General features: G+C 40.0%; 1 long non-coding RNA gene across 1 annotated transcript; it reads left to right on the forward strand.

Annotated features, from left to right (window-relative positions):
- The first annotated feature begins 8,837 nt into the window (after nucleotides 1-8,837).
- LOC138978987 (uncharacterized) lies at nucleotides 8,838-13,123 on the forward strand. The gene is made up of 3 exons (XR_011459880.1): nucleotides 8,838-9,193; nucleotides 10,326-10,500; nucleotides 10,934-13,123. It is a non-coding gene; the product is annotated as an uncharacterized lncRNA (long non-coding RNA).
- Nucleotides 13,124-23,293: the final 10,170 nt, after the last annotated feature.

A 23,293-nucleotide genomic window follows, 5' to 3' on the forward strand; every position in this document is an offset into this window, starting at 1 on the left:
TATTCTCCATCATTTGCTGATTCCAAAAACATATAAATATGTTATATTTGGATTAAAAACAAGCTCTGAAAATTAAATATATAAAAATTATTATTAAAATTAAATTTTCGAAATCAATTTAAAAACACTTTCATCTTATTCCTTGTCGGCTCCTGATTCCAAAAACATATAGATATAATATGTTTGGATTAAAAACACGCTCAGAAAGTTAAAAAGAAGAGAGGTACAGAAGAGCGTGCTATCCTTCTCAGCGCAACTACTCCCCCGCTCTTCTTGTCAATTTCACTGCCTTTGCCGTGAGCGGTGGACTGACGATGTTACGAGTATACGGTCTTGCTGCGTTGCATTGCGTTCAGTTTCATTCTGTGAGTTCGACAGCTACTTGACTAAATGTTGTATTTTCGCCTTACGCGACTTGTTTTTTTATGTTGTTGTATTTTATTTTGTTGTATTTTATGTTGTTGTTTTTATGTTCTTGTTGTTTTTATGTTCTTGTTGTTGTTGTTGTTGATTTTATCCATTAAACTGATTTTATGTTTAACTCCATTAATAATCTGTTTTGTTTGTCTATTCAGTCATTTTAGCCTGTTTTAATTTGTCATGACTGAAGAGCCATAATAGCCCAGGAAGGCATTGTTTTGTACAATTACAACCAGGGGCATTGGTCGTGGGTGTGACTCAGTGTTTTTTTTTATGTTGTTGTTGTTGCAACTGTTTGTGTAAGGAACTGTTCTGCTTTGCACGGCCTTATGCAAAGCAGAACAGTTCCGTACACAAACAGTTGCTCTTTCTATCGGTTGTCCTGACTGTGTCAGTGTATGTAAGTACATGTACTTTTCCACTTGTTATTCACAACCCTTTTCTTCTAACAAGGATATGTATCAAAATATTTAAACATAAAAAAACAAATAAATACAAAAATGATATGAAAAAACCCTACTTTTATCAAGTAACAGACGCGTGGCCGGATGTATGAAAGTCAATCCACAATATTTTCATACATCCGGTTAACCGGATTTAGTAAAGACCGGATGTATGAAAGACAAAAAGTGGGTCCCGACGACTTTCTTACATCCGGTCTCGACTGTAATAATGACCGAGACTTTCAGTACCTCCTTCGCGTGACCCTCTTACGTCATAATGTGACGTCAATGTAATGTGACGTCTTCAAATGTTAGAGTTTCTACCACAGACATACACACGCACAGACGCACGCACGCACGCACAGACAGACAAAGTTACGATCGCATAGGCTACACTTACGTGAGCCAAAAATTATAAAACGATCCAAATTTACGTTTATCTTATTCTCCATCATTTTCAGATTACAAAAACATATAAATATGTTATATTTGGATTAAAAACAAGCTCTGAAAATTAAAAATATAAACATTATTATCAAAATTAGATTTTCGAAATCAATTTAAAAACACTTTCATCTTATTCCTTGTCGGTTCCTGATTCCAAAAACATATAGATATGATATGTTTGGATTAAAAACACGCTCAGAAAGTTAAAACGAAGAGAGGTACAGAAAAGCGTGCTATCCTTCTTAGCGCAACTACTAAACCGCTCTTCTTGTCAATTTCACTGCCTTTGCCATGAGCATGAGCGGTGGACTGACGATGCTACGAGTACATACGGTCTTGCTGAAAAATTGCATTGCGTTCAGTTTCATTCTGTGAGTTCGACAGCTACTTGACTAAATGTTGTATTTTCGCCTTTACGCGACTTGTTTTTAACCTGTTACAAATTCGTCACGAAGACCCATAAAAGCCCAGAAGGCATTTTTGTTACATTTATAACCAGAGACATTGGTCATGGATGTGAATCAGTTGTTATCTTTTTATGTTTTTACATTTAGTCAAGTTTTGACTAAATGTTTTAACGTAGAGGGGGGAATCGAGACGAGGGTCGTGGTGTATGTGCGTGCGTGTGTGTGTGTGTGTGTGTCTGTCTGTCTGTCTGTGTGTGTGTGTGTAGAGCGATTCAGACTAAACTACTGGACCGATCTTTATGAAATTTGACATGAGAGTTCCTGGGTATGAAATCCCCATTTTTTTCCCATTTTTTTTATAAATGTCTTTGATGACGTCATATCCGGCTTTTCGTGAAAGTTGAGGCGGCACTGTCACGCCCTCATTTTTCAACCAAATTGGTTGAAATTTTGGTCAAGTAATCTTCGACGAAGCCCGGACTTCGGTATTGCATTTCAGCTTGGTGGCTTAAAAATTAATTAATGACTTTGGTCATTAAAAATCTGAAAATTGTAAAAAAAATATTTTATAAAACGATCCAAATTTACGTTCATCTTATTCTCCATCATTTGCTGATTCCAAAAACATATAAATATGTTATATTTGGATTAAAAACAAGCTCTGAAAATTAAATATATAAAAATTATTATTAAAATTAAATTTTCGAAATCAATTTAAAAACACTTTCATCTTATTCCTTGTCGGCTCCTGATTCCAAAAACATATAGATATAATATGTTTGGATTAAAAACACGCTCAGAAAGTTAAAAAGAAGAGAGGTACAGAAGAGCGTGCTATCCTTCTCAGCGCAACTACTCCCCCGCTCTTCTTGTCAATTTCACTGCCTTTGCCGTGAGCGGTGGACTGACGATGTTACGAGTATACGGTCTTGCTGCGTTGCATTGCGTTCAGTTTCATTCTGTGAGTTCGACAGCTACTTGACTAAATGTTGTATTTTCGCCTTACGCGACTTGTTTTTTTATGTTGTTGTATTTTATTTTGTTGTATTTTATGTTGTTGTTTTTATGTTCTTGTTGTTTTTATGTTCTTGTTGTTGTTGTTGTTGATTTTATCCATTAAACTGATTTTATGTTTAACTCCATTAATAATCTGTTTTGTTTGTCTATTCAGTCATTTTAGCCTGTTTTAATTTGTCATGACTGAAGAGCCATAATAGCCCAGGAAGGCATTGTTTTGTACAATTACAACCAGGGGCATTGGTCGTGGGTGTGACTCAGTGTTTTTTTTTATGTTGTTGTTGTTGCAACTGTTTGTGTAAGGAACTGTTCTGCTTTGCACGGCCTTATGCAAAGCAGAACAGTTCCGTACACAAACAGTTGCTCTTTCTATCGGTTGTCCTGACTGTGTCAGTGTATGTAAGTACATGTACTTTTCCACTTGTTATTCACAACCCTTTTCTTCTAACAAGGATATGTATCAAAATATTTAAACATAAAAAAACAAATAAATACAAAAATGATATGAAAAAACCCTACTTTTATCAAGTAACAGACGCGTGGCCGGATGTATGAAAGTCAATCCACAATATTTTCATACATCCGGTTAACCGGATTTAGTAAAGACCGGATGTATGAAAGACAAAAAGTGGGTCCCGACGACTTTCTTACATCCGGTCTCGACTGTAATAATGACCGAGACTTTCAGTACCTCCTTCGCGTGACCCTCTTACGTCATAATGTGACGTCAATGTAATGTGACGTCTTCAAATGTTAGAGTTTCTACCACAGACATACACACGCACAGACGCACGCACGCACGCACAGACAGACAAAGTTACGATCGCATAGGCTACACTTCGTGAGCCAAAAATTATAAAACGATCCAAATTTACGTTTATCTTATTCTCCATCATTTTCTGATTACAAAAACATATAAATATGTTATATTTGGATTAAAAACAAGCTCTGAAAATTAAAAATATAAACATTATTATCAAAATTAGATTTTCGAAATCAATTTAAAAACACTTTCATCTTATTCCTTGTCGGTTCCTGATTCCAAAAACATATAGATATGATATGTTTGGATTAAAAACACGCTCAGAAAGTTAAAACGAAGAGAGGTACAGAAAAGCGTGCTATCCTTCTTAGCGCAACTACTAAACCGCTCTTCTTGTCAATTTCACTGCCTTTGCCATGAGCATGAGCGGTGGACTGACGATGCTACGAGTACATACGGTCTTGCTGAAAAATTGCATTGCGTTCAGTTTCATTCTGTGAGTTCGACAGCTACTTGACTAAATGTTGTATTTTCGCCTTTACGCGACTTGTTTTTAACCTGTTACAAATTCGTCACGAAGACCCATAAAAGCCCAGAAGGCATTTTTGTTACATTTATAACCAGAGACATTGGTCATGGATGTGAATCAGTTGTTATCTTTTTATGTTTTTACATTTAGTCAAGTTTTGACTAAATGTTTTAACGTAGAGGGGGGAATCGAGACGAGGGTCGTGGTGTATGTGCGTGCGTGTGTGTGTGTGTGTGTGTCTGTCTGTCTGTCTGTGTGTGTGTGTGTAGAGCGATTCAGACTAAACTACTGGACCGATCTTTATGAAATTTGACATGAGAGTTCCTGGGTATGAAATCCCCATTTTTTTCCCATTTTTTTTATAAATGTCTTTGATGACGTCATATCCGGCTTTTCGTGAAAGTTGAGGCGGCACTGTCACGCCCTCATTTTTCAACCAAATTGGTTGAAATTTTGGTCAAGTAATCTTCGACGAAGCCCGGACTTCGGTATTGCATTTCAGCTTGGTGGCTTAAAAATTAATTAATGACTTTGGTCATTAAAAATCTGAAAATTGTAAAAAAAATATTTTATAAAACGATCCAAATTTACGTTCATCTTATTCTCCATCATTTGCTGATTCCAAAAACATATAAATATGTTATATTTGGATTAAAAACAAGCTCTGAAAATTAAATATATAAAAATTATTATTAAAATTAAATTTTCGAAATCAATTTAAAAACACTTTCATCTTATTCCTTGTCGGCTCCTGATTCCAAAAACATATAGATATAATATGTTTGGATTAAAAACACGCTCAGAAAGTTAAAAAGAAGAGAGGTACAGAAGAGCGTGCTATCCTTCTCAGCGCAACTACTCCCCCGCTCTTCTTGTCAATTTCACTGCCTTTGCCGTGAGCGGTGGACTGACGATGTTACGAGTATACGGTCTTGCTGCGTTGCATTGCGTTCAGTTTCATTCTGTGAGTTCGACAGCTACTTGACTAAATGTTGTATTTTCGCCTTACGCGACTTGTTTTTTTATGTTGTTGTATTTTATTTTGTTGTATTTTATGTTGTTGTTTTTATGTTCTTGTTGTTTTTATGTTCTTGTTGTTGTTGTTGTTGATTTTATCCATTAAACTGATTTTATGTTTAACTCCATTAATAATCTGTTTTGTTTGTCTATTCAGTCATTTTAGCCTGTTTTAATTTGTCATGACTGAAGAGCCATAATAGCCCAGGAAGGCATTGTTTTGTACAATTACAACCAGGGGCATTGGTCGTGGGTGTGACTCAGTGTTTTTTTTTATGTTGTTGTTGTTGCAACTGTTTGTGTAAGGAACTGTTCTGCTTTGCACGGCCTTATGCAAAGCAGAACAGTTCCGTACACAAACAGTTGCTCTTTCTATCGGTTGTCCTGACTGTGTCAGTGTATGTAAGTACATGTACTTTTCCACTTGTTATTCACAACCCTTTTCTTCTAACAAGGATATGTATCAAAATATTTAAACATAAAAAAACAAATAAATACAAAAATGATATGAAAAAACCCTACTTTTATCAAGTAACAGACGCGTGGCCGGATGTATGAAAGTCAATCCACAATATTTTCATACATCCGGTTAACCGGATTTAGTAAAGACCGGATGTATGAAAGACAAAAAGTGGGTCCCGACGACTTTCTTACATCCGGTCTCGACTGTAATAATGACCGAGACTTTCAGTACCTCCTTCGCGTGACCCTCTTACGTCATAATGTGACGTCAATGTAATGTGACGTCTTCAAATGTTAGAGTTTCTACCACAGACATACACACGCACAGACGCACGCACGCACGCACAGACAGACAAAGTTACGATCGCATAGGCTACACTTACGTGAGCCAAAAAATCAATTAAAAAAAATCTAATAGATGTCTGACTTTGGAGATAACAAGAAAATATCGGGCGCATTTACGTGATTTGTAGAGGGGGGGGGGGGGGGGGCGGTTGGTAATGGGGGGTTTCCAAAAAGACTGTAACTTTGTTTGATTCCTTACTGACTTCGATACGTTTTGTGGTTCTTTTTTGTGCATAATTATACGTCAGTTGCATGCAACTCTCACCTAAACCATACATTTACTGCATTAGCGCAACAACAATACAGCAAAGATCACACACACACACACACACACACACACACACACACACACACACACACACACACACACACACCGCTTGCCGGAAGTTTAGTTTCAGGCTTTTAAAATTGATGCAGAGAAAAGACTGCGTGACGTGAAAGTGGAATCAGGGAACAAGGGAAGCTACTCCACAGAAAACGTCTCTGCGTGATGGGGTGTGAACCTATGATTGCTTCCCTTTAATCACAGACGCACACTGGTGGTCGAGATCAGTACATCCTACCGGTGCACAAATCTGCCCTTAAAACATACACACAACCCCCCTCCCACACACAACCCCCCCCACACACACACAACACCCCCCACACACAACACCCCCCCCCCCACATCTATTCAGACTACTTTCCTCATCTATGAAAGAGTCACTGAAATTTACTCTCTCTCTCTTTCTCCCTCTCTTAATGTTTTTTAAAACTCTTTTGAAGTTATATAATGGTGTTCTTATGCACGATTCAAGCATTTTTCTTTGCTTGCACGGCTGTTATTCTAATAATGCACGTTTTTTCTCGTTTCCATTAATTTTGTTTAATATTTTTTAATGGTTTCTTTGTCATTATTACTGACCCCCCTTTGTCTTCTTGACCGACATTTGTTTGACCTGTCCACCTGGTTTTTTATGGTATACTGTTTGTTTGTTTGTTTGTTTGTTTGTTCGTATGTGTGCTTGATATTTATTTCATTTAATTTCAATAACTTTCTCGTTGGATGCATTAAACCTTTTAATTGTTCAACATTTATTTCACCTTTATATGCTAAATTTGTCTTTCATTGCACATCTCCCACTTTGTGTTTGCTTGTTGTCTGTTCAAGATTTTTCCAACCTTTTCTGTATTTTTATTCAATTATACTGCATTTACCTTTTTATTTGCAGGCATGGGAATTCCAAAATAGAAAAAAAAACTGAAAAGGCCGAGGTCCTGGGGCCTCCTAGGCCCTGGCGGGGGGTGACCAGGGGGGGGACCATTGGGGGGACTTTGAAGGAAAATGAATTTTAGCATTTTAGACCGATATTTTGATAGTTCTCATGTAAGCAAACAATGGACAGAGAGACAATAGTATACATACAATTCAATTTACCTTTTTTTTGCTGCGGACAATTTTTTTAATTTTTGCCGAAACGTAATTATCTTTTCGCGGAATTCCGCGATTTCACGGACAATTCCCATGCCTGTATTTTCCTGACCTGTAGTACATTTGTTTGTCCGTTTGTTCATTATTTTCTCTTTCTCTGTCTCTGTATAGTACAGCCATTCCTCTACGATCAGTTTTTGAGAGAGAAAAACAGAGAGAGATCAAATCAAATCAAATTTTATTTGTCGATGATTGTGGCACAAGCAATACAACAAACTTTTTTTCACCCAGCCCTCGCCCAGAGAGGGGACTAATCTAATCACATATTTACACGGACATTCACACAGAAAAAAAGGTATACAACAACATATGAATATTTACACATTACATATTATACACAAATATTAAGCGTCGTATATGTAACGTAGTGAAAACAATGCTGAATACACATGCATGAGTAAATGTGTTATTAAAACTTTGAGTGTTTTTGTGTGGATATAATGAACACTGATGCTTTGGACAAAATGAAAATAAAACTAAACGAAGTCTTCCATCACTGTGATTTTTCGTAATTTAACATTAAATACAGTGATCTGCTTTTTTACATCTGGCCCTCGCCCTGAAGAGGGACGTATCCAAAATGGCAGAATAAACAAGTAAAGAAAACAACTGCTACATATATTTATAGATAAACTGAAGTAAGAACCCATAATACACATATAATATACATAACATTGAAGAAGTAAAATGTTAGTTCATTTAATAAGTAAAGTACGTATTATAAACTGGATTGCACTGAGAGAGAGAGAGAGAGAGAGAGAGAGAGAGAGAGAGAGAGAGAGAGAGAGAGAGAGAGAGAGAGAGAGAGAGAGAGAGAGAGAGAGAGAGAGCTAGAGAGAGAGAGAGCTAGAGAGAGAGACAGAGACAGAGAGAGAGAGAGAGAGAGAGAGAGAGAGAGAGACTGAAGGAAAAAAAGGTACTACGTGTCTACACGTAGTAACAAATGAAACCAATTAGCTAGTAGTCTCTCTCTACAAAAGTCAAAATTTAACTCTTCTTCCCATGTGCAAATCTTTTACTTTGAACACAAAATACTCATGTCCAAATAGTTAAATTTAAGCCCAAAATATTTGTGTTCCAACATTTCACTTGCAGCGTACAGTATTCCTCTTCAGGCAGTATCACATCAGTATAGGTCAAACTTTACCGTACCTTTCGTACTTTTCAATAAAGAAAAAAACAAGTCGCGTAAGGCGAAATTACTACATTTAGTCAAGCTGTCGAACTCACAGAATGAAACTGAACGCACTGTATTTTTTCACCAAGACAGTACAGTTTCGTCAATCCCCGCGAGAAGGAAATCGCTCACCTCCCACCTGCAAAACGCAGTGAACTAGCACGCCAGAATAGCGCGGCAGCGTATTGTGCTAAGCAGGAAAGCGCGCTTTTCTGTATACTTGTTAACTTTCTGAGCTTGTTTTGAATACAACCTATCTATATGTTTTTGGAATCAGAAAATAATAAAGAATAAGATGAAATAATTTTTGGATCGATTTCTTAAAGGAAAAGTCCAAGGTTTAGGGTCACTTTTGATATGTTGACCCTCTTAATTCATCAACCACAAATGCGTGTGTAAAAATGAACACAGAAATCCAAAAAGTATACTTTGACTCGTTTTTTGGTTGTTCTGAATCGTTCCATCGCGCGCGCAGTCTTGGCTCATGACCTTGTGCACATACGTGTGCTACGTCACGAGCCTTGAACAACAAACATGGCCGGCTCAAGCAGTGAGGAAGACAAGTGGAATACGGACCGGTTTTCAGCCAGCCTGAGGTTTTAGCGTGCCCGTTTGAGCCTCTTCGTCGTCAAAATGCTGGCGAGGCCACAAGGAACTGCTTGAAACAGAGCCAGCATAAGCGGCAATACGAAATGGTATGTGATTCTCTTTGTTGTGATGTTGACACACTACTAGTCCGTAGTCGCTACCTCTTGCATGCTAGATCGACGTCAGGTGTGTTTTTCACAGATCAGTTGATGTGCTTCCACAGATCTGTAAGCATGTAAAGATCATTGATTTATGCTATTATTTCAGGCATCTGGTGTTGTTTATTTTCCTATCTTTAATCAAGGATTTCGTCCTTGAACTGCCCAGTTTAGAATAAATGTTTCCACAGTGATGTTCACACGCGACTATCCTTATTTTCTCTTGGAATTCTGAGTAATTTTTCAGTCACACAACAAAACATGTAGACAGCAAGTTAACATTGCGCAAAGTCTGTTTCTTGCGGGCCAAACTGCAATTATCCTGGTATTTTTATTTGCGACAGTAAAACACTACATGACATCGACACTACTAAACAGTGAAACTTTTTTGAAATGGCGGTGGGCTGCTTTCATGTGCTAATACTAATAGTGATCCTGACATTTTTCTTGCGAAACGGTCAAAGGGAAGTAATAAATGAATTTAGTTTTTTAAACGAGCACACGTGATTTCTGATCTCAAACTAGATCTGAAATCATAAGATTTTCTGAGCAGTGGCGAAACGCTGATGGCTAGTGATATCGCAAGCCGTTTTGGAAGCAAATAAGCACTGTCAGACATATATTATGCTGAAACACGATTACAGCAGTTCAAACTTTTTGATCATTGATTTTTAGGAGTACGCAATGTCGGACAGTCACACTACAAAAAGACAATGCGTTAGTGCATAGATCGGTATTCTCAAACGTCACGAACAGACAGTACGTTGCTACTATATTATTTTACTGTATTAACAAAACCTCACAGTTCCATTAAAAATGTGTGGTGTGTGCCGAAAAGCAACCATATGAGATTCAGTCAGTGGGACCCTGAATCTACCTGGGGTTAAATCGGGTTATTGACTCTCATTGCATGAATTTTTAAACTGAATATATACATTACATGTACTACTGTTCGTGTTGTTTTTGTGATCCAGTACAATTTCTGTGTATACCTTAGAATCTCAAAGTAATTTTTGAACGGGGCATACAGATGATTATTGTTGCCATGATCACAGAGTGATACGTGTATTTTGCTTATCAGGTGTCAGTGCAGAAACTCCAAGAGGGAACGAAATTCAAATATCTGGAAAACCTGGATGAGGAGATAGACAGCCTAACAGCACATCCTCCTATGTTTGCTCGGACATCTACTACCTTCAAACTGCATAATATGCGAACACACAGGAATATGGACGACTCAACATTGATCAAAATGGGTAAGTAACACAACACAAACAGATGATTTCCATTATGATAGATTTATTTATCTGAAAGTAAAATTGACAACAGAGTGTACAATTTGTTTTCAAATACAAAAATATCACATTGGGTTAAAAAAAAACCACACCATCATATATCATTAAAACTATTCTTTATTTCTAAACACATACATATCAGCATAGTTTATTCATGTAAACATCCTCATTTCGGTTCCCAGTCTATCTGAAATCAAGGTAAGATATATGCCCCAAAAAATAGCGATCACACAGTGCTTCAGCATGAATTTGAAAACCTGCTCTACGTCACATAGACACAGCGTGTCTTATGATTCTATCCATCCTCTCCAAACAAACACGTACACGTTTTCTCTGGTACGAATGTCTTAAAAGCTCAAACTAAGCTGCTGTTTTATTCTGTCTTGCTTTGCAGGAAATACAGGCACGTCGCTTACCCATAACAAGCAGCTGGTGCGCTAGCGAGTGGGGTTTCTCGGCAGAAGCATCAGAGTACCATTACCAACCTGTGCAGTCAAAACAATCAGAATACTTTCCCAAACGGATGAAGAGTGGGGTTCAAACTCCCTGAGCTACAGAAGGCTGAAATATACTTTTAAAAATCGTGTGACTGTGTTGAACAGATTCCTGCATGGTTTGAAGATGATACTGGGTTGTCACGTGGTCCGGTACATGGTTCACATTCTGCAACATTTTGTTCCCGACTTTTACCACTGTTGGTCTACTCCTGCATCAGGTAGTCAGTCCATGAGCCGGTCAGCATAGCCTGTGTCCAGTATTGTCCGTTTGCCTGTTGCCTGAAACATGGTTGTTTGGAAGTAACTAACGATCTCTGCACACATTTTAACATGTGAATAAGAACAGAAAAAGTTTTTCAAAAGTATACATAGTTTAATTTGCATTTACTTCAAGGCCAGACTTTCTTCTCGTTCATTATTTCTTCATAAAGATTCTGAAAATTAACAAAATGTTTCCCCCTATCAAGGCCTCCTAACTTTTTTTTTAAATGCAGGTCGGTTTGTTGTCATCTGTGCATTACTACCTCTTGCCACCCGTGCGGTCATTGCCACCAGGTATCTCAACAATCAAACCGTCTATACAGGCTTAAAGGCACGTCCTTTTTCAAAACAGGATTGCTCACTACACAGATCTGCGAAGACTTTTACAGAAAATAAAATCTCTTGACTTGAACATATACCAGGAATAAACATCCTGACTGGTTTTTGGAGCTGCCGGGATTTTTTTAGGGAATGTTTTACACGTGTGGCGTTAAAGAAATTAATTCATAAAATTCTACATTCCCAAAGAGAGTACCCATACAGAGTGTTCAGTTCTGGTATTTTTCAAAACGGAAGGATGGCCATATCCCATGTAAAAGCCTGGTAGTGGTAAGATTTGAGATTTTGAACCCAATCGTTTACACGGGAAGGGCTGTCCATTTAAGAGCACGCATCCATGCCTGGATGAGAAATACACTGATAACACAGAAAAAGCACGAGTTTAACCTGCATATTCACAAAACTGGTTCAGAGGCCCGGTAAAGGGAACACATGTTAGTTATTTTAAGAGAACATCACGAAGACCTAATTATTAAATCAAAGCCTTTCTGCACGAATGTACATCTTCTATGAATTATATTCTAAAACGCCACATGTGTAATTCATTCCACACACAAAATCCAGCTCCAAGAAGCAGTGAGGCTGTTGATTATTGGTATGTGTTCAAGTCGACAGATGATTTTTCCTGTGTAAACTGAGCCTTGGCAGATCTGATATAGTGAGCAAAGACCTGCATTTTTTTTAAACGTGTTCAGAGGCCTTGAAATGGTTAAACATTTTGATTATTTCAAGTAGTCTTTATGAAGAAAAAATTAACAATAAGGAAGGCAAATGGGTTGAAATGCAAATTAGATTCCTTTTGACGAACTTTTTATGTTCTTCTTCACGTGTTACATTATGCGTACGTAGATCGCAAGATATTTTCGAAAAAATTCATAGATAAGCCAATCTGCAAACGGACACAAATTCACAATATTTATGAAGCCAATACATTTGACTCAAGAACAAAGCTTATGTGTTTGAGGTGATGTGCATGGGTATGAATGTTGAATGAGTCCGTCAAAGATACCCTCCATGTCGCCTTTATACAGTGGAACCTACCATTAAAATTATACCACCTTAAATTACCTTGCTCTTTCAAATGTACTGCTTAAACTTCTTGAACATGCAACTCTTGCTGTCTACCATAAAGACCATCAGGTCAACAACATACTCGTGAATGTTTTGTTTTGGTCTATAATTACAAATTTCAGAAAATACCCTTTTTTATATTTTTTATTCGGAAGCATACTAACTTTATTTGAGACTACTTCGACAGATATAGTTTTGCAGGTTGACGGGAGGTGAGTTACGAAAGAAATTCAATCCATATGTCGCTCAGCACAGAAAGCATAAACGATTAACATGAGTAGAAATGAACTTGTACTTGTTTTCATAATGTATTATTTGGATGGTATCTGTCAAAGACACTTTCTCGTTTTTTTGCAAAGCTAGAATAAGGCACTAATTTTCAAAACAAAACAAAAATCTTACGATGAATGGCACGTTGGTTTTCTCCTGTGGTGATTCTGGACGGTAGGAACAGGACTGGTCAACAGTTGCGTTATGATCACGGAGAACCGGGAAATCTGGAATGGTCACGGTGTCAGTGTCTAGTGACCTGTTCTGACCAGTGGCCGTGAGTGATGATGAAAGGTCTGGAAGTAAAAGAAGAGAGAAAATGAGTGTGAGTATAAATCATTTCGAAAGTATGCTTCTGATCTATACACTACACTGAACATTTAGACACCCTCTGGAAGTCGTCTGGATGTGTATCCATGTTGTAGCAATTAGACTGGTTTTGCGTCTCTAAGTCAATGCAGAAAGATTAATTCCCTGCACAATTCGTAATCTTCTTGTCTCTAGCATGCAGGTGTCTGTTTACCTTACCGGTTGCACATCCACCAAAAGTTTAGATCTGGTAAAAATAGCATTAAACCATGATTCCAGCAAACGCTGCCAATTTCATGAATTGATATCGGGGGATCGTTTGCGACTGAATAGAATAGATAACGTGACACACGCATTGTCTTACGTGTCCTCAACCCTGACTACTTTTTATATTTAGTCAAGTTTTGACTAAATATTTTAACATCGAGGGGGAATCGAAACGAGGGTCGTGGTGTATGTGTGTGTGCGTGTGTGTGTGTGTGTAGAGCGATTCAGACTAAACTACTGGACCGATCTTTATGAAATTTGACATGAGAGTTCCTGGGTATGAAATCCCCGAACGTTTTTTTCATTTTTTTGATAAATGTCTTTGATGACGTCATATCCGGCTTTTCGTGAAAGTTGAGGCGGCACTGTCACGCCCTCATTTTTCAACCAAATTGGTTGAAATTTTGGTCAAGTAATCTTCGACGAAGCCCGGGGTTCGGTATTGCATTTCAGCTTGGTGGCTTAAAAATTAATTAATGACTTTGGTCATTAAAAATCTGAAAATTGTAAAAAAAAATAAAAATTTATAAAACGATCCAAATTTACGTTTATCTTATTCTCCATCATTTGCTGATTCAAAAAACATATAAATATGTTATATTCGGATTAAAAACAAGCTCTGAAAATTAAATATATAAAAATTATTATCAAAATTTTTTTTTCGAAATCGTTTTAAAAACACTTTCATCTTATTCCTTGTCGGTTCCTGATTCCAAAAACATATAGATATGATATGTTTGGATTAAAAACACGCTCAGAAAGTTAAAACGAAGAGAGGTACAGAAAAGCGTGCTATGCAGCATAGCGTAACCACTACCCCGCTCTTCTTGTCAATTTCACTGCCTATGCCGTGAGCGATGGACCACGAGTATACGGTCTTGCTGCGTTGCATTGCGTTCAGTTTCATTCTGTGAGTTCGACAGCTACTTGACTAAATATTGTATTTTCGCCTTACGCGACTTGTTACTCTTACTCTTAGCTCAGCTCAGACCGTTCTGTAAGTTGTAACTAACTCTGTAGATCTAGCCTGTGGCGCATCTGTACTCCAGCGAATATCAGCTGGACCCAGACACACTGTTCTGCACCAATTCGTATTCGCTGCGCAGCAAAACAATGTTTACGTATGCATGAAAATAAAAGCATGTACTCTGACCTTCAACGCATTCCTTCTTGTGAGATAATCCGCTGTTCGTATGTCGCCTCGGAGTTTCGATGGCTCGTCGTAATAATGCCCTCTCCGTACTTTTATGAAGGGAAGACACTGCCAGGGGTCAAAACATTTGTTTCAGGGATGAAACGCCAACTTTTGTGCTGCAGAAAAATGGCGAAATCTGTGTCCAGAAAGTGCCCGACACTTTGAAATCTGCACGCTTGTGCTGCACACAGCTCTTCCATTTCCACAAGAGACTCAGAGTTTTATGAGGGAAAGTGTGCTATGAAATGCCTGGGGACATTGACGAGTTGTTGCAGTTTGCGGCTGCTCTCCACCGAGGCATTCTTTTCGGGCATACAGTGGTGACTTTTCTGTGTGAAAATCAAGCTGGTACTAGTGGTAGAATCAACACAATAACTTGTGACGTCACAGTGCACCGACGTCACAGTGCACCGAAAACCACGTGACCACTACTTGACCCCAGGCGACTTGTCTTGGTTAGCCCCGCAACACTAAATCTTCAACTACAACAACAACAATTTTTTTTCAATTTTTAAAATATTTTTCCAGAGATGTTTGTAACATTTGGCATTCGATTTTCAAGTTTTTGGGCATATTTAAAAACCTTGGACTTTTCCTTTAAATTTGAATCGTAAGACTAATTAATCTATTTTCGTTAATTGTGATCACATTTTAAGAGTAAAAATGACATATGTATAATATTTTTAGATTCAGAATGTGATGCAGAATATGATGCAATCAATTTTAAATCTGTTTGCAAAAAGTCGATATTAATGACAACTTTAATGAGCAAACTCATCAATTAAATTTTAAGCCTCCAACTCCAAGCTGAAATGCAATACCAAAGTCCGGGCTTCGTCGAAGATTACTTGACCAAAATTTCAACCAATTTGGTTGAAAAATGAGAGCGTGACAGTGCCGCCTCAACTTTTACGAAAAGCCGGATATGACGTCATCAAAGACATTTATCAAAAAAATGAAAAAAAAAACGTCTGGAGATACCATATTAGGGTCTCTCATGTCAAGTTTCATGAAGATCGGTCTAGTAGTTTTCTCTGAATCGCTCTATACACACACACACACACACACACACACACACACACACACACACACACACACACACACACTCACACACACACACACACACACACACACACCACGACCCTCATCTCGATTCCCCCCCCCCCCTACGTTACAACATTTAGTCAAAACTTGACTAAATGTAAAAAGGTGACTGCAGTTAACACTAACTGCGCCACATTAAAGGTCCTTGTCTACATTTTTATACCGAAATCGCCATTTGACCATTAAAATGCAGAGTCTATTATCTACAAATATCAACAATACACCCCCTTTCGATCAGGAAAGACGAAGCCGGTGTAGCCGTTTGAAAATTCATTGTAGTAGTATTCCAGCGTAAAACTCATAGTCGGATATCCTTATTTGGAAAATGCCAAGCGCATAACTCCTCTCAAATCCCGTGCATTTCGTGCGTTTAAAAAAAGCGTGGACAGCGCTCCAGTGTTGCTGCACTTGTTTGGGCGTGGCTATAAGCATAGTGACATGAATTTGATTGGTCAGTATTTTTAGGCAAAGCACATGTTCTCAGCAAACAGAAAACAAAATATTGGAAGCGTGAGTCACGCTACCAAAAAATAAAAAAAAATTTACATATATATTTTTTTCTATAATTTTTTTCCCCATGGTTCATTCATCATTTGACATAATTTTGTATCAACATATAACCATACGATTACTGAAAAAAAAGCAAAAATGTAGACGACCACCTTTAAAGCCATATGTACTCGATGTTTGTTTGTTTGTTTATTTGTTGCTTAACGTCCAGCCGACTACGTAGAGCCATATCAGGACGAGGAAGGGGGGGATGAAGGGGGCCACTTGTCAAGCGATTCCTGTTTACAAATGCACTAACCCATTACTTGTGTCCCAGCAGGCTTTAGTAAAACTAAATTAATACCTACTGGAAGATTACCAGTTTCCAGTATGTTAAAATAGGCTTAACCTATCTACTGCTGGGCTTACATCAGAACACTAACAGATTAAACTATACATGAATCGCGAGACAAGCGGCAAGAGAAGAGATTTTTTGGAAAAAATACAGGTGAATGAGCAAGAAGGCAGAAAAAAGAAAAGAATTCATGAAGAAAAAGAGAGCATGACAGGAAAGAGGAACCAAAAATCTACCTAACAGCAAACTAGAAAGCTCCTGCGGTTCCAAAAACAGGAGGGGCTTTTAATTTCATAACCGCAGTGCCCCACTGCGGGATGTACTCGATGACTATACACGCTAATTGCTTTACCAACAGCTGGAGACATGCTAAATTAAGTTCCCTGCAAGATATTGTGGTCTAGGACCCCTTAAATGTTGAGATATTTGAATTTTTATTTTGATCTAGATCGTCCTATTTATAGATTTGCCAACAGAGGGAACGTTGACGCAAGGGAAATAACTCCGCGTCTTTGTTGACATCCTCACTTTTTCAGAGGCTAGAACAAGCTGTAATGCATGTATATGGTCCGCGCATGGCGACATATCGTCATTACATGGTCTTATGGTGCGTTTGACATCGATTATGGGCAAACTACACTTTGTAAACACGGGAGCGCGTACATAATGCCTTTAAGCTTCACGGGATCATGCTTTGGACTACACAGTCCGGATGATGTGGGTCATGTACGACTCATACTTTCTAAAGGATTCAACATAAACAGCATGGATAATACACAACCCACGCCATCCGAATAGGGATAAACTCACCACACAAGAAATATCAGCCAAAGATTACTATACACACAAGCATAAAATAGCTAGTCAGCCTAGTGTACCTACCAGCTGCATGAGTGAGCTCTGCTCCCCCCCCCCCCCCCCCCCCTCACTTGTATGAACACACTCAACGTTTTCATGTCAATTGACATCAGAGAAACACGCAATATCACAGGAGCAAGATCACACAAGAATATGACATCACAGGATATAGACAACTATTTGATCCATTCTTTGCACTTGACGAGTGGAAACCTTATCATTATGTTTCCAGCACCACCCATACTCTGGGATGATAGCTGCACATGTACCTTTCTCTTCTTCACCTGTCTTGCCTTCCCTACAGTACAATCTACATCATGAAACAGTCATCATGATCAATACAATTCCATCTACAGGACTAGCCTGTGACTACACCAATGAAAATACATGTAGCAACAACACCGGTAATTTACACAGTTTTGAGCATCCAATACTATACTTCTTCACATCATTCAATTACAGCCTATTACGCCCACAAGTGAAAAACCTGAGGCCTGTATAGGGTCCACGGCGGCAGAGCCAACGCCCCGCTAAAGCCTGTCCTTAACTGGACGAAGTCGACTACGCGAAGTATACTTGGCAAAGCTCGCTGCATGGAGCTTCAGCACTGAGTTTTCGGTAAAAAGACTACACGAAGTATACTTGGCAAAGCTCGCTGCATGGAGCTTCAGCACTGAGTTTTCGGTAAAAAGACTACACGAAGTATACTTGGCAAAGCTCGCTGCATGGAGCTTCAGCACTGAGTTTTTGGTAAAAAGACTACACGAAGTATACTTGGCAAAGCTCGCTGCATGGAGCTTCAGCACTGAGTTTTCGGTAAAAAGACTACACGAAGTATACTTGGCAAAGCTCGCTGCATGGAGCTTCAGCACTGAGTTTTCGGTAAAAAGACTACATGAAGTATTCTTGGCAAAGCTCGCTGCATGGAGCTTCAGCACTGAGTTTTCGATAAAAAGACTACACGAAGTATACTTGGCAAAGCTCGCCGCATGGAGCTTCAGCACTGAGTTTTCGGTAAAAAGACTTCGCGAAGTATACTTGGCAAAGCTCGCTGCATGGAGCTTCAGCACTGAGTTTTCGGTAAAAAGACTACATGAAGTATTCTTGGCAAAGCTCGCTGCATGGAGCTTCAGCACTGAGTTTTCGATAAAAAGACTACACGAAGTATACTTGGCAAAGCTCGCCGCATGGAGCTTCAGCACTGAGTTTTCGGTAATCAGATTTCGTGAAGTCTTCTTGCGGCTTAATTAAGAACAGGCTTTAGGGCTGAACCTTTTTGTTTTAAATCTTGTAGAGGCAAAGAACAGCCTCTCCTGGTAAACAAAATGTATGTGAATAAAGCATTAAATGATACACATTTTGCCTCCATCATCCCATCAAAGTAAACAACAACAACAAAATGTTAAGTTAGGAAACCGGATTTTCCGGTTTAACTTTTTTTCAAAAAACAGATTTCAGGCAAGAACCGGAAAGATGTTAGCCCTGCAATTAATAATCAATTAATGCTTTTTGCCAGGCCAACATGCATTTGTATGTACTGCAGAACGTTAACAATAAAAAAAAAACTTCATATTTAGGCTCCCAGCCGAGACATTTTGTGTGTGTTCAATCGTAAAAACTAAAAGGAATTCTAACCAGAATCAATCAATACATGAATGTTATTTGTATTTTTGACCAAAATATGACATTTTACACAGATCTCGACAGTAATTGCATGTTTCTCTCGGAAGAACAATGACCGCGTACCGTCTGGATATGTGTAAAATGTAATATTTTGGTCAACAATACAAATAACGTATAACAATAGCACCAACCCTGCCTATTATCGTATACCACACGGATCAGTACAAGTCCAGTTACAGGTCCAAAGGGTGGTCCAGTTACTGGTCCATAGGGGGGTCCAGTTACAGGTCCAAAGGGTGGTCCAGTTACTGGTCCATAGGGTGGTCCAGTTACAGGTCCAAAGGGTGGTCCAGTTACAGGTCCAAAGGGTGGTCCAGTTACAGGTCCAAAGGGTGGTCCCGTTACAGGTCCAAAGGGTGGTCCAGTTACTGGTCCATAGGGTGGTCCAGTTACAGGTCCAAAGGGTGGTCCAGTTACAGGTCCAAAGGGTGGTCCAGTTACAGGTCCAAAGGGTGGTCCAGTTACTGGTCCATAGGGTGGTCCAGTTACAGGTCCAAAGGGTGGTCCAGTTACAGGTCCAAAGGGTGGTCCAGTTACAGGTCCAAAGGGTGGTCCAGTTACAGGTCCAAAGGGTGGTCCAGTTACAGGTCCAAAGGGTGGTCCAGTTACTGGTCCATAGGGGGGTCCAGTTACAGGTCCAAAGGGTGGTCCAGTTACTGGTCCATAGGGTGGTCCAGTTACAGGTCCAAAGGGTGGTCCAGTTACAGGTCCAAAGGGTGGTCCAGTTACAGGTCCAAAGGGTGGTCCAGTTACTGGTCCATAGGGTGGTCCAGTTACAGGTCCAAAGGGTGGTCCAGTTACAGGTCCAAAGGGTGGTCCAGTGAACCCCCCTTTTAAGACCTCCAAAGACTGGTGCCAGTCAAGTCTTAAACAAGCCTCGTAAGGCGAAAATACAACATTTAGTCAAGCTCAGTCGAACTCACAGAATGAAACTGAACGCATTGCATTTTTTCCGCAAGACCGTACACTCGTAGCATCGTCTGTCCACCGCTCGTGACAAAGGCAGTGAAATTAACAATCCAGAAAAGCGCGGTAGCGGTTGCGCTGAGGAGGATAGCACGCTTTTCTATATCTCTATTCTTTTTAACTTTCTGAAAGTGTTTTTAATCCAAGCATATCATATCTATATGTTTTTGGAATCAGGAACGAACAAGGAATAAGATGAAATTGTTTTTAAATCGATTTCAGAAATTTTAATTTAAATCATAATTTTAAAATTTTTAATTTTCAGAGCTTGTTTTTAAACCGAATATAACATATTTATATGTTTTTGGAATCAGAAAATGATGAAGAATACGATAAACGTAATTTTGGATCGTTTTATAAAAAAAAAATGTAATTACAATTTTCAGATTTTTAATGACCAAAGTCATTAATTAATTTTTAAGCCTCCAAGCTGAAATGCAATACCAAAGTCCGGGCTTCGTCGAAGAATGCTTGGCCAAAATTTCAATTAATTTTATTGAGAAATGAGAGTGTGACAGTGCCGCCTCAACTTTTACAAAAAACCGGATATGACGTCATCAAAGACATTTATCAAATAAATGAAAACAAGAAGAGCAAACGCTCGATCGAGTCACTTTCGCAGTTCTGAATATTATATGAGGCATCAGATGGACAGGAAGAAATTGCTATTCACAACACAATGAGTCACGTTCACATAAAATTTGAGCCCGGTCACTTTTATAGTTTCCGAGAAAAGCCCAACGTTAAGTTGTGTGTTGCCGAACAGAAAAGGCTAGTTATCTCCCTTGTTTTTCTGATAACGTTCGTAAAAGGCTACAGATGTAAATACTTTGATGTAAAGAATAATCCTACAAAGTTTCAATCACATCCGATGAACTTTGTCAAAGATATAAAATGTCTAATTTTTCCTTTGACGCTGACCTGTGAGCTTGAAAAAGGTCAAAGGTCAACGAAACCATCGTTAAAGTGTAGAGGTCATTGGAGGTCACGACTAAACAAAATATGAGCCCGATCGCTTTGATAGTTTCCGAGAAAAGTCCAACGTTAAGGTGGTGTCTACGGCCGGCCGGCCGGCCGGCCGGCCGGCCGGACAGACTAACACTGACCGATTACATAGAGTCACTTTTTCTCAAGTGACTCAAAAACGTCTGGGGATATCATACCCAGGAACTTTCATGTAAAAATTCATACAGATCGGTCCAGTAGTTTACTCTAAATCGCTCTATACACACACACACACACACACACATACCACGACCCTCGTCTCGATTCCCCCTCGATTCGCCCTCTATGTTAAAACATTTAGTCGAGGGTCTTAAAAGGATGATGCCACTGTAGTGTAAGCGTTCACTCGTCGGCTGCATGCTCACCAAACGTCATATTACATTGAGGGGGGACTGTGGGTTTATCACCAGTGAGAGTGGAGGGGGAACTGTGGGTTTATCACCAGTGAGAGTGGAGGGGGAACTGTGGGTTTATCACCAGTGAGAGTGGAGGGGGAACTGTGGGTTTATCACCAGTGAGAGTGGAGGGGGGACTGTGGGTTTATCACCAGTGAGAGTGGAGGGGGAACTGTGGGTTTATCACCAGTGAGAGTGGAGGGGGGACTGTGGGTTTATCACCAGTGAAAGTGGAGGGGGGACTGTGGGTTTATCACCAGTGAAAGTGGAGGGGGAACTGTGGGTTTATCACCAGTGAGAGTGGAGGGGGGACTGTGGGTTTATCACCAGTGAGAGTGGAGGGGGGACTGTGGGTTTATCACCAGTGAGAGTGGAGGGGGAACTGTGGGTTTATCACCAGTGAGAGTGGAGGGGGAACTGTGGGTTTATCACCAGTGAAAGTTGAGGGGGAACTGTGGGTTTATCACCAGTGAAAGTGGAGGGGGAACTGTGGGTTTATCACCAGTGAGAGTGGAGGGGGGACTGTGGGTTTATCACCAGTGAAAGTGGAGGGGGGACTGTGGGTTTATCACCAGTGAAAGTGGAGGGGGAACTGTGGGTTTATTACCAGTGAGAGTGGAGGGGGGACTGTGGGTTTATCACCAGTGAGAGTGGAGGGGGGACTGTGGGTTTATCACCAGTGAAAGTGGAGGGGGGACTGTGGGTTTATCACCAGTGAAAGTGGAGGGGGAACTGTGGGTTTATCACCAGTGAGAGTGGAGGGGGGACTGTGGGTTTATCACCAGTGAGAGTGGAGGGGGGACTGTGGGTTTATCACCAGTGAGAGTGGAGGGGGAACTGTGGGTTTATCACCAGTGAGAGTGGAGGGGGAACTGTGGGTTTATCACCAGTGAAAGTGGAGGGGGAACTGTGGGTTTATCACCAGTGAAAGTGGAGGGGGAACTGTGGGTTTATCACCAGTGAGAGTGGAGGGGGGACTGTGGGTTTATCACCAGTGAGAGTGGAGGGGGGACTGTGGGTTTATCACCAGTGAGAGTGGATGGGGGACTGTGGGTTTATCACCAGTGAGAGTGGAGGGGGGACTGTGGGTTTATCACCAGTGAGAGTGGAGGGGGAACTGTGGGTTTATCACCAGTGAGAGTGGAGGGGGAACTGTGGGTTTATCACCAGTGAGAGTGGAGGGGGAACTGTGGGTTTATCACCAGTGAGAGTGGAGGGGGAACTGTGGGTTTATCACCAGTGAGAGTGGAGGGGGGACTGTGGGTTTATCACCAGTGAGAGTGGAGGGGGGACTGTGGGTTTATCACCAGTGAGAGTGGAGGGGGGACTGTGGGTTTATCACCAGTGAGAGTGGAGGGGGGACTGTGGGTTTATCACCAGTGAAAGTGGAGGGGGGACTGTGGGTTTATCACCAGTGAGAGTGGAGGGGGGACTGTGGGTTTATCACCAGTGAGAGTGGAGGGGGAACTGTGGGTTTATCACCAGTGAGAGTGGAGGGGGAACTGTGGGTTTATCACCAGTGAGAGTGGAGGGGGGACTGTGGGTTTATCACCAGTGAGAGTGGAGGGGGGACTGTGGGTTTATCACCAGTGAGAGTGGAGGGGGGACTGTGGGTTTATCACCAGTGAGAGTGGAGGGGGGACTGTGGGTTTATCACCAGTGAAAGTGGAGGGGGGACTGTGGGTTTATC

Source organism: Littorina saxatilis, linkage group LG10 (assembly GCF_037325665.1).
Source record: "Littorina saxatilis isolate snail1 linkage group LG10, US_GU_Lsax_2.0, whole genome shotgun sequence".
Classification (NCBI taxonomy): Eukaryota; Metazoa; Mollusca; class Gastropoda; order Littorinimorpha; family Littorinidae; genus Littorina; species Littorina saxatilis.